Source organism: Schistocerca americana, chromosome 5 (genome assembly GCF_021461395.2).
Source record: "Schistocerca americana isolate TAMUIC-IGC-003095 chromosome 5, iqSchAmer2.1, whole genome shotgun sequence".
Classification (NCBI taxonomy): domain Eukaryota; kingdom Metazoa; phylum Arthropoda; class Insecta; order Orthoptera; family Acrididae; genus Schistocerca; species Schistocerca americana.
Window position 1 is genome coordinate 592,957,016 of NC_060123.1, and position 14,444 is coordinate 592,971,459.

Consider the following 14,444-nt stretch of genomic DNA (forward strand, 5'->3'; position numbering starts at 1 on the left):
TGCAGTCGGTAACGCTTATATCCAACGGAGAGCAGCGCGCTTCGTTACAGGATCATTTAGTAATCGCGAAAGCGTTACGGAGATGATAGATAAACTCCAGTGGAAGACTCTGCAGGAGAGACGCTCAGTAGCTCGGTACGGGCTTTTGTTAAAGTTTCGAGAACATACCTTCACCGAAGAGTCAAGCAGTATATTGCTCCCTCCTACGTACGAGGGTTATTCCAAAAGTAAGGTCCGATCGGTCGCGAAATGGAAACGACTATGAAAATCCGATAAAGCTTTGCACAGATGTGTTGGGTAGTGTCTCTAGTATAACCCCAGTTAGCATCACGTCGCTCTTCTCATTTCTGAGCTCGCAGTGAGTGCGTAAAGATGTCTAGAAAATAGTGTCTGCCGCCAAGTACGAGGGCCTGATGAGAAATTTCGCCTGAAGCTATGCAGCCAACATTACATAACTGTCGTGCTGTTTCGTCTTCACGACAATTCTCAGCCGCATTCTGCAGGGGCAATGATGATGCTCCTGCATCGTTTTCAAATGGAAATGTTAGATTACCCACAATACAGTCCGCAATTGTCTCCCCCTGAGTTTCATCTCTGGTCACATGAACCGCTGTCTTTGAAGACAACATTTTGACAGAGACAACGAGGTGTAGGCCAGCGTGGAGAATTGGCGGAAAGCACTGGCGGCTGCCTTCTATGATGAGGCTATTGAAAAGTTGGTACAACGCTATGACAAAAGTCTACGTCAGAACGGCGACTACGTAGAGAAGTAGCTGAAAGGTGTAGCTAATTGTTACAAGTAAAACATTTCTGAAGTTCACTGTGGTTTCAATTTGGCAATCAATCGGACCTTACTTTTGGAATAACCCTCGTATATCTCGCGAAGAGACCATGAGGATAAAATCAGAGAGATTAGAGCCCACACAGAAGCATACCGACAAACCTTCTTTCCACGAACAATACGAGACTGGAATAGAAGGGAGAACCGATAGAGGTACTCAGGGTACCCTTCGCCACGCACCGTGAGGTTGCTTGCAGAGTATGTATGTAGATGTAGATGTAAGGGAACAAGTGTCTGGCGCAGTTGTTAGATTTCTGCTGCAACAATGGCAAGTTATCACGATTTAAGTGAGCTTGAAAGTGCTGTTATAGTGGTGCACGAGCAATGGGGGACAGCATCTCCGAGGTAGTGATGAAGAGGGGATTTTCCCGTATGACCATTTCATGAATGTACCATGAATATCAGGACTCCGGTAAAACATCAAATGTCTTACATTCCTGCGGCCAGAGAAAGATCCTGCAAGAACAGGACCAACGACGACTGAAGAGACTCGTTCAACGTGGCAGAAGTGCAACACTTCCACAAATGCTGCAGATTTCAGTGCTGGACCATCAACAAGTGTCAGCGGGCTAACCATTCGACGAAACATCATCGATATGAGCTTTCAGAGCCAAAGGCCCACTCCTGTACCCTTGATGACTGTACGACACAAAGCTTTACACCTCGCCTGGGCCCATCAAATGGACTGTTGATGACTGAAACATGTAGCCTGGTAAGACGATTCTGGTTTCAAACTGTATCGAGCAGATGGACATGTACGGGTATGGAGACAACCTCACGAATCCATGGACTCTACACGTCAGCAGGGGACTGCTCAAGCCAGTGGAAGCTCTGTAATGGTGTGGAGCAAGTGCAGTTGGAGTGATATGGGATCCCTGATACATTTAGATACGACTCTGCCAGGTGACATGTATGTAAGCATCTTGTCTGATCACCCGCATCCATTCATGTTCATTGTGCATTCCGACGGAATTGGGCAGTTCCAGCAGGACAATGCGACACCCCACACATCCAGAATTGCTACAGAGTGGCTCCAGGAACACTCTTCTGAGTTTAAACACTTCCACTGACCACCAAACTCCGCAGAAATGAACATTACTGAACATATGCGGGCTCTACCCCGCTCATGGGCAGCCCTGCAGGATTCATGATGTCATTTCCCTCCAGCACAACTTCAGACATTATTCGAGTCCATGCCACATCGGGTTACAACCTTTCCGCATGCTCACGTGGGCCCTAACCGAAATTAGGCAGGTGTACCAGTTTCTTTGGCTCTTCGGTGTATCTAAGACTACACCTATGGAGCTATTTAAAGTGGATGCCAGACGGATTCATTGGAAGAATTCTCAGGAAATGTAATGAATCAACAAAGGAGGTACCGTACAAAACCCTAATTCGGCCAATACTTGAATACTGTTCATCAGTACATGATCCATGCCAAACAGGATTGATAGAATTAGAGAAGATCCAAAGAATAGCGGTGCGTTTCATTTACTAAGCACGAAAGCGTGACGGAGACGATCAACCAACTCGAGTGGCAGACGCTGCAAGAGAGGCATTCTGCGTCACTGAGTGGTTTACTGTTAACGTTCCGAGAGCACACGTTCCTAGATGAATCAACTAATATACTGCTTCCTCATATGTATGCCTCGCGAAAGGGCCGTGAAGACCAAATTAGAGCGATTCGAGCCCACACAGAGGCTTCCTGGCACTCGTTCTTCCCGCGAATCATTGGCGACTGGAACAGGAAAGGAGGGAAGTGACAGTAGTGCTCAAAGCACGCTGCGCCACATACCGCAAGGAGGCTTAAGGATGTCAGCTGTGATCCATTGCGCGATGTCTTGGTAACTCTGAAAGGCGTCTCAAATATATTTCTGAAATCTGAAAAAAGGAAAAAAGTGTACACAGATGATGCGATGCCACCTGATGTCGACAAGACGAATCAAAATCCAAAAGGTCTGGTTGATACCAGTGTGACCGACCCCATGACCTGAGAGACTAAAATCTTTTAAATATTTCAGGGAAACCTATGACCAGGTGCAGAAACCAGTGATTGAAGTATTGACAGTACAAATCTCAGAGACGAATAATGTTCAGTCCAACAGGGCTACGCAAATTGGCTCAAAAAGCTTGAGACTAAATGACAGTTCTACTAAAGTGTTAGGAGTATACGAAGCACTGGCCAGACCTCTGTAAAATCTAAATTTTTATGCAGCCATGGTGAAATGTCCTGTATAAAGGTACGTTCTAAAAGTAGCTTTTGTGAAGCTTAGGCCCGTGGAAGTGTTTCAACACAGCCACGGTGAAATGCTCTACATACTGGTAAGTTCTAAGAGCACCGAGGACTGTGGAAGCGTCTGATATGCGGTCAGAGAAAGCCAAAGATTATTCTGAAAACCTAAATCTGAAAGATCCAAATGTCTCAAAGAAGAAAAAAATGCCAGCGAGACTGAAACACAAAGAAACATCAACCCTTCCTGAAGAATTGTTTCATGAACGAAGATTTAACAATTATGTGTTTGAAGCTCTTTATCTCTTCCTAAATAAGATGGATCAGAGATTCAAACAGGATCTAAAGCGACTGTCCCATCTTGAAGGAAGATGTCCCAGACAAATCCTCCATTTACCCAAGGTTTGGGAGAATTTCTTGAGTAAATATGGTAGACTTAAGTCTGGACAGGCTTCACACACAACTAGTCTGTAACGGAAAACAGCTTATTGCTGAACGTGATATGGTTAAATAAGCGTTTCGGGAAGTTTTTCGCCTGAGCATTCTGACTGTTCCTTGCATCGTCAGCATCCTTTTGACAGATCCTCCACCGACGACTTGAAACTTGCCTCAGATCAACAATGACATAGGCGATACTCTCCTATCTACTCGTCCTTCATCTTCTTCATGACAGGGCTGGGAAGGTTAATGTCGCGGATCTCATGAAAGAACTTTTTTTTTTTTTCCAAATGGCTAAAAATGGTTCAAATGGCTCTGAGCACTATGGGACTTAACATCTGTGGTCGTCAGTCCCCTAGAACTTAGAACTACTTAAACCTAACTAACCTAAGGACATCACACACATCCATGCCCGAGGCAGGATTCGAACCTGCGACCGCAGCAGCCGCGGGGTTCCGGACTGAGCGCCTAGAACCGCTAGACCACCGCGGCCAGCTTTTTTTCCAAAATTGTGAAAATTATACGTAAAGTTCTGTCTCAGAAGCATACCTTCTTCTATTTGAAAGAAATTCGGGTTTTTCTTTTTTCCATTAAGACGCGATGCACAGTGTTCTGAAATAATAATAATAATCCACACATATTAGAAAAATGTGTGTGTGTGTTCGACATCTCCTCCTAAACCGCTGAAGCGATTTCAACCAAACTTGTTACACGTATCCTTTACTACCAGGCAACAGTCGCTGTGGGAGTAACAAACACCTACCTAAAATAGTTCAGGAGATACTCGTATGACGTCATAAACAATGAGATACGGGGAAAATTGAAGCGTTCTGTATGACGTCTAAATTTGTTGCTCCTTTTCTAGTAATTCTATTTTCATGACATTTTACAGATGGTATCCACATATGCTGCTTAGTGTACCTACAAAATTAAATCACTGTGTGTCACATACACCAGGAGATATGACATCATAAACATTGAGATGTGTGAAAATCTGCCACATCATGCTTGACGTTAAAATTTGTTACTCCTTTGCTACTAACTCTATTTGCAATATATTTCGCAGACAGTATGCTCGTCGCTGAATGTACTTACACAAATACATCATTGTACAGCATATTGTTCAAGAGATATGAGGTCATAAACACTAAGATGCGTGAAAAATTGTCACATCACGCGTGAAGTTTTAGTACATTTCTTCTTTACTACTAAGAGAGTTGTACAAATTAAAGAAATCCCTGACACCTGGCAGCGCTTTTGGCAGCTTTCAACTGCGAGGCTCAAACGGCTGTAGGTGCAAACAGCAGCCGTCTCAAGAGCCATAGAGAGACTTTGCCTTAGGGACATTTACAATATCGTGAGCTGTAGACTCGGGAAGCAGCAACATGAGGAGAGCTAGCGGTAGTTGTGTTAAAAATGGCTGTCTTCACTGAACCCAAACATGCTAGCTGTGAGTTTTGGTTTGAAGAATCTAGGTCTGCGACAACAGTTCAGCGTGATTTCCGTACCAAGTACGTTAAAGATCCTCCTACTAGGCCTACAGTTTATGAGTGGCATAGATATTTTGTAGAAACACGGTGCTTGGTAAGACATGGGAAATCATCAGGTCGTCCAAGCACATCTGACGACGTCGTTGAGCGAGTGAGACAACGTTTTGTCAACAGCCTTATGAAATCGATCCGGCGTGCATCTCGCAAACTGGAAATCCCACATACGACTGTTTGGCATGTGTTGAGAAAACGTTTGCATCTGAAACCGTACAGACTGACGGTTCAAGCAATAAAAGACACTGATAAAATTGCTGTTATATCGATTACATGAGGTTGAACATTTCTTGGACAAAATCATCTTTTGTGACGAGTCGACTTTTCACTTAAGTGCCAAGGCTAACGCACATAACTGTAGGTTTTGGGACGGTGAAAATCCACATCAAACATTGCAACATGTTCGTGATAGCCCTAAACTGAACGTGTTTTGTGCACTGAGCAAGAACAAAGTGTACGGTCCCTTTCTTTTACAACAATTTTTGATATCATAGATCGATGAGGATGACGAAGAGCGAAATGTTTACTTCTTGCAAGATGGTGCACCACCCCACTGCCTGGCTCACATCCGCGATTTTCTGAGTGACCGCTTTCCAGGTCAATGGATTGGCCGTGATGCGCCAATTGCATGGCCCCACGTTCCCCAAACCTGACACCATTCGATTTTTTATGGGGATTTATCAAGATTATCGTGTTTGTACCTCCTGTGCCGGCTTCTCTACTTGAAATTAGAGCCAGAATTTACACCGCCACTGAGCAAATTACATCTGCAATGCTACAACGAGTTTGGGGACAAATTGACTTCCTATGGGAACTGAGCAGGGTAACAAACGGAAGCCACATACAACATCTTTAGTTTAAGGTAAAAAAACTTTATGTGTTTACCTACAAAATAACACTAAACTCAAAACTCTGTCTTCTTTCAATAAATTTATATCAATTTTTAAAGTTGTTAAGTCCTTTTTGAAACACCCTGTACAATGAGGTTAATAAGTGGCCGATTGTTGTAGCGCACTACAATAAATCTGAACAACTGATCGCAAGTGGTCTCAGAGGAAAGTAGAACAAATGTCTTCATTTTAAAAATTAAGGAACGCAATTGTTTCCAAGAAATACTCCTATAACAGTGAGCCCATATCTACGACTTTTAAGTATTATTTGTGCTCTTGGTGGTATTGGTGGAAGATGTACGTTTAATTTACATTAGATAAAATCAGTGAATGGATAGACTTGTCCTTTCCCCCAACCCCCTCCCCTCCCCCCCCCCCCCCCCCCCAAAAAAATCAGTGAATAGGTTCAAATGGCTCTGAGCACTATGGGACTTAACTACTGAGGTCATCAGTCCCCTAGAACTTAGAACTACTTAAACCTAACTAACCTAAGGACATCACACACATCCATGCCCGAGGCAGGATTCGAAACTGCGATCGTAGCGGTCACGCGGTTCCAAACTGACGCGCTTAGAACCGCACGGCCACACCGGCCGGCTCAGTGAATAGGATTGTTGTTTGTATCCCCCCTGCAAAAATCAGTAAATATGTTTGGTTTCCCCTTCGTCCCCTACTAAAAAGTACATTACAGTACTTGCAAATAAAAAAATAAAAAGTGAAGCACCCAGAATATACGATTATTAACGTAAATGTAACATCGTAGTGCGCACACCATCGGCTGGTGTGCGTAAATGACTGGAGTTGCAATTATGTAAGAAAGGCAGAGCAGCCACCAGAGTATATTAGTATTGTTCGTATTTATTGTTGTAACAGGCCTGGTAGGGTATAGATAAAGTGACCAGACGTTCCGATTTGGCGGGGACGGTTCCGGTTTGTGGAGTCCTGTCCCCCTGTCCCGACTGGGTTCATCTGGGACGCCTAAATGTCCCCGTTTTTACAAATCAAATGCCAGTCTCGGTCATGGGATGTTTCAACATGTAACTTTTGACATTTTTAGCACTGTAAAAGTGTTTTACACTTTATTTCGATATCATATCCCAAACCTGTGTCTTGAAAGGAGGATATAAGATGAACATCAACAAAAGCAAAACAAGGATAATGGAATGTAGTCTAATTAAGTCGGGTGATGCTGAGGGAATTAGATTAGGAAATGAGGCACTTAAAGTAGTAAAGGAGTTTTGCTATTTGGGGAGCAAAATAACTGATGATGGTCGAAGTAGAGAGGATATAAAATGTAGGCTGGCAATGGCAAGGAAAGCGTTTCTGAAGAAGAGAAATTTGTTAACATCAAGTATTGATTTAAGTGTCAGGAAGTCATTTCTGAAAGTATTCGTATGGAGTGTAGCCATGTATGGAAGTGAAACATGGACGATAAATAGTTTGGACAAGAAGAGAATAGAAGCTTTCGAAATGTGGTGCTACTGAAGAATGCTGAAGATTAGATGGGTAGATCACATAACTAATGAGGAAGTATTGAATAGGATTGGGGAGAAGAGAAGTTTGTGGCACAACTTGACCAGAAGAAGGGATCGGTTGGTAGGACATGTTCTGAGACATCAAGGGATCACCAATTTAGTATTGGAGGGCAGCGTGGAGGGTAAAAATCGTAGGGGGAGACCAAGAGATGAATACACTAAGTAGATTCAGAAGGATGTAGGTTGCAGTAGGTACTGGGAGATGAAAAAGCTTGCACAGGATAGAGTAGCATGGAGAGCTGCATCAAACCAGTCTCAGGACTGAAGACCACAACAACAACAATCCCAAACCTAACATACCATAATATAGTATGTGTTTACACGACCTGTCTGCTGACACGTTCAAATTCGAGACCTTGAATAATACTTGCGCTGGAGTTGGTATTACTGACGTGGATTTCGTGATTGTTTTGAAATATGGCGGCATGAGCAACTGAATTTTTAAAAGTTGTACACAGTTATCTAAGCAGATGTGTTATTAACTTCTAATATTTTGGTCCATCATTATTATACAGTAACTGTGAATGTGTCTTATGTTTTATGTTACATTTGTCATACTGCCATTTGATGTCTGTTACTTATTTCAGTGTAAACTTTAATAAAATATAACAATTATAGAACACTGTTGTATTCCGAGTAGTGAGTAGTTACTGTATAAAATTGGTTCCCAAGGACGTCCATATCATAGTTCGCAGGGGGGGGGGGGGGGAGTTCTGTGTCATATATATACCAACTTTTTAATAAATTTCTTGAACTAAATTCATGTGACTGCAGCATATTTATTTTCCTTTCCCAGAAATGTGGGGAGGAGAGTGGGCGGCACGGGCTCCCTTGTCCTCCTGTATGGGGGCACCCATTTTGATCTCAGCTTTGGCTTCCAAAAATATGGTCACCTTAGTATAGAGTGGGTGTCAGACGTTGAGTGATTGCTGTGAAGGAAACGGACATGCTGCGTACTCGTGTAAGATACTCATGACACAGTTGCAAAGGGGTCGCATTGTGATTCCTCATTTGACTGGCTGGTCGAATCGTACAATGTCCAGTTGTGTGAAGATTCAAATGCACAGTGGCGCCATGTTGAACTGCATCTGAACGTGAGCGAAGGGATACCAACCGGGGGAGGATAATGATCCGTCTGAGCACCGCAAGGGAGAACTGTGGTACTGTGCACACAGTACATCGTGTCCTGCTCGTCCGAAACTGCCATCTGGGAACAAATGGTAGACTCCCAGCAACGTTCTGTGTCATCCCACACCACTGGTAGGACTCGCAGCAGGCGGACTTGGGAATTACCGCACCATGGGTAGGTTTCCTCTGACAACACAAACAGCTGCATTTGGAATGGTGCTGCAAATGGGAAGCACAGGCTGCTGACAAATGAAGACGCATCGTGTTCAGCGACGAACTGTAGTTCTGCACTAGCCCGAATGACCATTGCCGGCGATTATGGCGGTGACCTTCAGAGAGGTCCCAGTCTTGCAGTATTTTGGACGAACACGGCAGCGTTGCTCCTACTGTCAAGATATGGGCAGCCATTGGGTATAACTTCATGTCACAGCTGGTACAGCCACAACCGTATGTCAGGGACATCTTGGGTCCTCTCAAGTTCCATCTCATGCGACTCTATCATGATGCCGTTTTTCAATGGAACAAACGCGTCTCTAGTAACTGCTTTCCAGATACTAAAGTAATCCCACATACAGCAAGATCTCGACTTCTGTTCGCGACAAAACATGCCTGGCACCAGATCAGACCCACTGCCATTATCCGGAATACCAAGAATCAATTCCAATCAATTCCAGAAGTCTTGGACCAGCTTTCCTGAGGAGAGGATACAACGACATTGGGAACCCTTTCCAACCGCATCGGTGCATGCGCCCAGGCGAGAGGGGGGCGGGGGGGTGCAAAGTGGACGCACACTGCCAAGTTCTTAGTCAATCTGACATACTATCGCATGCTCTCTCAGTCCGTGAGGTTTCATTTCGTTTCGTCCTCCCTCCCTGGGTGCTTCACTGTATTGATATGGCAGTGTACGTTAATAAGATGCCTGCGCTGTGCATGAGGGAGCCCACTTTATACTGTTCGTTGTAAAAATTTAAGTCAGTCAGAGGTCACATTTCACTTTGTTTTGATCGCAGTACTGAAGCAACCAATAAAGTTAAAGAGAGATAACGGGTGGCGCTTTAGAGTACGCAGTTTAGTAAAGCGTCGCTGTGCATGTCTGACGATGAGAAAAATAGTGGTTGTATCCTGAGCAGCGAGCTACACAGCGGAAATGTTGTGGGGAAGTGTTCCACACCTGATCATTCAAACAGTCATCTTGACCCATTGCCTTAGGTGACAACCTACATCTACATGTACGTACATACTCCGCAAGCCGCCATACGGTGCTTGGTGGAGGGTATCCAGTACCATTACTTGTCATTTCCTGGCGGTCTGTGTGGCCAAGCGGTTCTAGGCGCTACAGTCTGGAACCGCGTGACCGCTACGGTCGCAGGTTCGAATCCTGCCTCGGGCATGGACGTGTGTTATGTCCTTAGGTTAGTTAGGTTTAAGTAGTTCTAAGTTCTAGGGGACTGATGACCTCAGAAATTAAGTTCCGTAGTGCTCAGAGCCATTTAGTCATTTCCTTTCCTGTTCCACTCGCAAACAGAGCGAGGGGAAAACGACTATCTTCCTCCGTTTGAGCCCTAATTTCTCTTAGTTTCGCGGTCCTTACGCGAAACGTGCGTTGGCGGCAATAGACTCGCTCTGCAGAGAGTTCCAAATACCGGTTCTCCGGATTTCCCCAATACTGTTCCCAGAAAAAAAACGTCGCCTACGATACAAGGCTTCCCATTTGAGTTCCCGAAGCATCTTCGTAATACCTGCGTGTTGCTCAAACCTACAGGTAAAAAGCTAGCAGCCTGCCTCTGAATTGGCACAATGTCTTCCTTTAATCCGACCTGCTGCAGATCCCAAACACTCGAGCAGTACTCAAAAATAGGTCGCAATACCGATCTATATGCGAGCTCCTTTACAGATGAACCACATTTTCCCAAAGTTCTGCTAAGAAACCGAAGTCAACAATTCTACCACAATCCTTACATCCTCGATCAGTTTTATATCGCTTTGCATCGTTACGCCAAAATACTCAGACGGTGTGACTGTGTCAAGCAACGCACTACTGATACCGTATTCCAAAATTACGGGTTTGTTTCTCCTACTTATCCAGAGATTGCTGCTCACCCTATCTGCAGATCATTTATGTATACAGGGTGTTACAAAAAGTACGGCCAAACTTTCAGGAAACATTCCTCACACACAAAGAAAGAAAATATGTTATGTGGACATGTGTCCGAAAACGCTTACTTTCCATGTTAGAGCTCATTTTATTACTTCTCTTCAAATCACATTAATCATGGAATGGAAACACACAGCAACAGAACGTACCAGCGTGACGTCAAACACTTTGTTACAGGAAATGTTCAAAATGTCCTCCGTTGGCGAGGATACATGCATCCACCCTCCGTCGTATGGAATCCCTGATGCGCTGATGCAGCCCTAGAGAATGGCGTATTGTATCACAGCCGTCCACAATACGAGCACGAAGAGTCTCTACATTTGGTACCGGGGTTGCGTGGACAAGAGCTTTCAAATGCCCCCATAAATGAAAGTCAAGAGGGTTGAGGTCAGGAGAGCGTGGAGGCCATGGAATTGGTCCGCCTCTACCAATCCGTCGGTCACCGAATCTGTTGTTGAGAAGCGTACGAACACTTCGACTGAAATGTGTTTGATGCTAGTACTGTAGAGCAATGAGTCGCATGTCAACACAAGCACCGAAGTCAACATTACCTTCCTTCAATTGGGCCAACTGGCGGTGAATCGAGGAAGTACAGTACATACTAACGAAACTAAAATGAGCTCTAACATGGAAATTAAGCGTTTCCGGACACATGTCCACATAACATCTTTTCTTTATTTGTGTGTGAGGAATGTTTCCTGAACGTTTGGCCGTACCTTTTTGTAACACCCTGTATAGAAAACGTATGGAAATCTACACATATGGAATCTGCCTGTTGGCCTTCATCCTTATTTCTCACTACATCATGTGAGAAATGAGCAAGCTAAGTTTCACACGAGTGATGCTTTCTGTTCACCTGATTACTCCCCATCTATCCCACTACTTAGACACAAACAAAGCTCAACTCACTACTGATATCGAAGACATTCTATTTTCAAGCCGGCCGCTGTGGCCGAGGGGTTCTAGGCTCTTGTCCGGAACCGCGCTGCTGCTACGGTCGCAGCTTCGAATCCTGCCTCGGACATGGATGTGTGTGGTGTCCTTAGGTTAGTTAGGTTTAAGTAGTTCTAAGTCTAGGGGACTGATGACCTCAGATGTTAAGTCCCGTAGTACTTAGAGCCATTTGAACCATTTGATATATTTGCACGTTTCCATACCTCAATCAGTAAAAACGGAACCCTTATAGACCCGCATTGTTGTTTGTCTGTCTTTCTTTTTGTCTGTTCGGCTGTTAAGACCCCGTCTCCTCAGGAACGGCTCCAGGTATCAATGACAAGTACTAAGATCTAGAGTACCTGGGTGGAGTAAAAAATTGAAGCTTATAAGTCAATGCAATCAACAGGTACGGCCACATACGTCATATATTTTGAAATTATAGATGAACTATATCTACACAGGCTGACAATTGCTATGGAACAACAGACACTTGCTAAGGAAGAACTGCTAATTGCTACAGAACAACTGACTATTGATATGGAACTATCGACAATTGATACGGAACAACCGACAATTGCTATGGAACAACTGACAGTTGCTACGGGATACCCAGCCAATGACAGTAAAAGGAAATTTAGAGACCGGGACGTGCTAACTGCTGCGAAGTGCGTCGAAGAACGTTCCGTATGCATTCGATGCTTCATACAGTATGCTGCTTGGTGAAAGTTGTTACGGAACCATTTAGTGTGACTTTCTGTGTCATACGACAATATGTCTGCAAGACATCATTTGATAGCTCACAATCTGGGACGAGCAGTTGGATTGCTTGAAACTGGTCATCTCTCGATTAAAAAACGATGCTGAAGGTGAAAATGCTATCTGAAAGGGTGCCAATGGTCATACACGGACCACCCAACTTTCTATTTATGGACGACAATGGACACCCACACAGAACTGCTGAGGCGTCAGACACACTGGAAATTTAAGATACTGATTGTATGAAATGGCCTAGGTACTCTTTGGACGTAAACCCCACAGAGCATGCCTGGGATGCTTTTGGTAGTCGTGTTTCTCTACGGACACCCCCTCCTCGAACCGTGCAACAACTGAAAACCACGCTGAAAGAGGAGAGGGGCAATATCTCCCAAGGACTCCCAAAACAGTTAAGTAGCCACCATGAATAACATGTGAAAAATGTGCATCAGGGCCTCAGGAGGGCATATTCCTTACTGACAGTCCGGTATTGACGTTTACGTTGGGAGTTAGACCTGTGTCGGACATGAACGTTATTTATGTCTGCTGTCCTGCTTTCCCATGTGGTGAAATGTGTACGCTTTTTCGTTATAAATATGCCGTTCCAGATCTCTCACGTATGCATTGTGTTTCGTGTCGTCCAGTCCACCTTTGCCTGTGGTGGGTCTACCAGTGAAGCGTGAACCTCGAAACAGATCACGGGATCACATCTCGGTCGGATCAGGGATTTTTTTATACTTTGCTTTAACCTAGCATCTCTCAAAGATGTGATAAGTTTCCAGAAACAACATATGGTTCTGATGGTACATTAGACTGTAGGTCCCCTTTCTCCAATTGGATAACTGGGGTAGCTTAGAGACAGTCACCGAAGTGGCGTCCAACAGAAAGAATTGCACCAGGCCACTGAGGCACACGAAATTATTATTAACCTACATAAACAATTAAGTTTGTACAGCATGCTCGGAACGCGAGTTTTACTCGAACTTGTCCGGGTTTCTTCTGAGTCATCAACCTTCCGACTGGTAATGAACTGACCTCTTCACCACAGAGCAGCACTTGCACCCTACGTCCTCTACGGTTTGCTCGACATATTCCTATAACTGCATTTCCCTATGTTTTTACCTATACAGCTCCCTCTAGTACTATTTAAAATATTCCCAGATGTCTTCATGTATGTCCCATCGTACTGTCCTGTCTTCTTGCCAGTGTTTTCCACATTATACTTCTTCGCAGAGAGTGTAGAGTACCGCCACCTAATTTTCGATATTCTTTTATAGCACCAAACCTCTAACGCTTAGTTTATCTTCTATTATAATTTTTCACAGCCCATGATTCATTAACATACAATGCTATGTTCCGAAGGTACTTCTCAGAAATTTCCTTTTTCTAATTAAGATCGATATTTCGTACTATTAGACTTCCTTGGCCGGGAATGCCCTCTTTGGCACTGCTAGTCTGCTTCTTATGTTTTCTTTGTTTTGTCCGTCATGTGTTATTTTTTGACCACGGATTTTCAGGTCGTAAAAGTGCATTTTAGGCGCCTAAAATAGGCTCTTTCATTACCTCATTTAAACTATATCAAACCTAAAACAGGCCCTAAAAAGTGTTATACAGAAAAACTAAACGTAAAGGTAAAATAACAATATTGACATATGAGCAAATTATTATTTAACAACAAGGAAAATGGAAATGTGCACAGCTGCACAACACAGCAACATTTTACTGCTTTAATGCTGAAACTGATCCCAAACCTTCATATACAGACATATATTGAAATTCGTGGAATACTCAATACATACCGGATAAAACAGCGGTTTCAAACATTCAGATCATAGCTGGCTTCACAGTAAATAACTAAAACCTTTTGTAAGTTTTCCAGAGAAAAACTATGGCGCTTGTCAGTCAGTATTAATTTATATGCCGAAAAAGAACGCTCCACATCAACGGATGTTACACTGGCGTACTTCACTTTCGGCACATGATGGATAGGAATG

General features: G+C 43.8%; 1 protein-coding gene across 1 annotated transcript in view; it reads right to left on the reverse strand.

Annotated features, from left to right (window-relative positions):
• The window catches only part of LOC124615852 (beta-hexosaminidase subunit beta-like), a 171,253-nt gene that overhangs the window by 108,741 nt on the left and 48,068 nt on the right, over positions 1-14,444 (reverse strand). The window lies entirely within an intron of this gene.